The sequence below is a fragment of the Cyprinodon variegatus genome, unplaced genomic scaffold (genome assembly GCF_000732505.1).
Source record: "Cyprinodon variegatus isolate N-32 unplaced genomic scaffold, C_variegatus-1.0 Scaffold675, whole genome shotgun sequence".
NCBI classification, from domain to species: domain Eukaryota; kingdom Metazoa; phylum Chordata; class Actinopteri; order Cyprinodontiformes; family Cyprinodontidae; genus Cyprinodon; species Cyprinodon variegatus.
The window spans coordinates 235,202-237,935 of NW_015151128.1; the positions used below are offsets into that span (position 1 = coordinate 235,202).

A 2,734-nucleotide genomic window follows, 5' to 3' on the forward strand; every position below is an offset into this window, starting at 1 on the left:
ACTTCCACTTTTACCAGAGTATTTTTTAACACAAGTATCTGTACTTTTACTCAAGTACGGAAAGTGAGTACTTTTGCCATCTCTGGATCAAACCAAAGCAATGGAGGCAGACGAGTGTGGAAGTCCCAGCGTATTTGAAAAATTAAGAAAAGTCCCGCATCAAGTGTAAAAAGGCACAAGAAGATGTTTGATAGCAAGAGGGGTAAAACTAGAGATGTGCTGGGGAAATAGTCTGACCGTTGTAGAAAATTAAAGCTGGAGCTAAAGATCAGGAAGCATTCTGATGCAGCTAATAGTGCTACTGGTGCTAGCATTACTTTTAAGCTCTATGTTCAAAGCTGTCAGTTTTCTACAAGAGATTACAGCACGGTTAGGACCTATTTAGTAGCAGCATCAATGCCAACAGGTTTTCTGGTAGTTCAGCAGCTCTGCCTGTAGATGGCACCAATGCTGTACATTTCAGGCCATTGCACCCAGTGCAGTGATTCTATTTAGGCTCAAAAAGGAGGATCAAAACACGTTAAAACCTTATTTCATCATAATAACCACCTGGATTTTGGACTTTTTGGTATGGCATATAATGCTGTAAGTAGCCACAAACTAAAACAAAAATAAAAAGGTTCAAAGCTCCACCTTAAATCTCTGTACCTGCAGATCCTGCTGGTCAGCTGCCCTGAAAAGCTGAAGGGGCGAGAGGCTAAGAGAGGATCACCAGGTCATTTAAACCTCAGATTTTAAATCTCAGATTTAATTTTTCCAAATTTCTCTTTTCATTGCATTTATCAGATCACATTATCCTCTCTCCTGCATGGAATTTAATAAAGTTTCTATTGGTCAATGCACACATATGTTTGTATTTAGCTTAAAGTGAAAAGAATGCAATTCGTAAAAATCAATCTGGGAAAAAAATTTGGGGAAAAAATTGGGGAATAAACTTTTTTTTTCTATATTCAGAACATTTTTTGGTGAAAAATTAAAATTTTTCTAAACTATCTCTGTTTAGATTAATCTGTACAAAAATGAATATATCAATAAATTAATAAAATAATCGATTGGTGTGGCCTTATTTATATTATAACGTTTGTGCGAGGAGAGTTTTTTTTTATTTTTATTAAAATACTTTGAACAGAAATGTGTCAAAGAGGTTTAACAAACATTTCATAATTCTTTTAAATAGTTGAAACAAAAATATATATTTAGCTTAGACTACTATTGATTGTCTCCCCTCCTTTTATGCATGTGCTTAAAATGAGAAACATATAAAACATTTTTCTTCTATTTAATGAGGCAAACAATGTAAAGAATACGTTTTCTAAATGGAAATTTGAAAAAAAAAATAATAATAATTCAACAAGCAAATGAAACCTTAAAAAAACGTTCAATCTCAGATTTTATGTTTCTCATATATATTTTCCATATTTTATTTTACCAAATTTCTCTTTTCATCGCATTTAACAGATCACATTCTCTTCTCCTATGGGGGCGGGCTTTCCTCCCAAGTGAGGACCAATTTTGATTGGTCGGCATGGAGTTTAATAACAGCGTTCCTATTGGTCAATGCGTGCAACAAGTGTTTCTATTAAGCTTAAAGAGAAAAGAATGCAATTCAAAACAAATAAATCTGATCCTCTGTATCCTATTGGTTACTGCTGTCTGATATTTAATAAGAGCCCTGTTGGATTTTAGTAAGTTTTCCTACCTCATGGAATCCATTTTTTTCCCGTTTCTCATTCAGATGCAGATGGATTAGTCTATTTCCCTTTGCTTCTTTCTTTAAAAATAAATAAATACATTCCTGCTGGCAGAAAAAGCCAAAGATAATTACGATAACAGTAAAGCCGCCACCTAGTGAATCAACTGTCCTGCCATACCGCAGACCTCAGACTGAAACCTTCTGGGTCTTTTTGTTTGTTAATAAACTCACTTTTTCTCACAATTAAGATTAAAACAAAACGTTTATCTTTTTCTCCATCCTTTCTCCTAATGAAGTTTCACATAAAACTGTCATTACGCTGCTAATAGGACAGGAGCAAAGAGGACGGCTTTGAGCTGGAAAATGAAAACTGCACAACTTAATGTAGATCATTATCTGGAGCTCATCATCAAAAGACTGAGTCATCACAACTGGTAATGACGAAAGGGGCTTTGTTTTGTTGTTTTTTTGGTTTCAATAACTCATTGTGTGTCGGTTAACGTTGCAGACAATCCTTAGAGTGTGTGAGTACCACTTTAAAGCTTTTGGATCTATGCAGTGTGTCTCATTCTGGCAAACACAGACATTCGTTTCCACACTGAGTCGGGGTGCATTAGGGAAGCGTGAAAGAGAGAGGAAGTATTTAGGAAGCTAATGCATGCTTCATGTTTGCTGGGATCTTCCAACATGATGTAATGGGAGCATGATAGCATTTAGCAGCATATGTGCTTTGATTGCAACCTAAGGTGACCAGATTCCTGAAATCACATCAGGGGACATTTCCAGCTCATAGATAAAAAGAAACACATCTCATCAAGATGGAAATAGGTAACTGGGAAAGAAATGGTTTCATTTATTTTTACATATTTATCAATATTTAAGTGAGTAAGTAAGTAAAGTGTGGAGTTAGGAAGCTGAGACAGACGCATTTCTTGCAAGAGAAGGTTCAAATTTATTTAACGTCCTCAGATGGAGAGAAATACAATACCAAGTTTGGGGTCACATTGAAATGTCCTTATTGAAGGAAAAGCACTGAACTTT

The 2,734-nt window shown here is 35.4% G+C and overlaps 1 protein-coding gene across 2 annotated transcripts in view; it reads right to left on the reverse strand.

Annotated features, from left to right (window-relative positions):
• The window catches only part of khdrbs3 (KH domain containing, RNA binding, signal transduction associated 3), a 279,380-nt gene that overhangs the window by 183,073 nt on the left and 93,573 nt on the right, over positions 1-2,734 (reverse strand). The window lies entirely within an intron of this gene.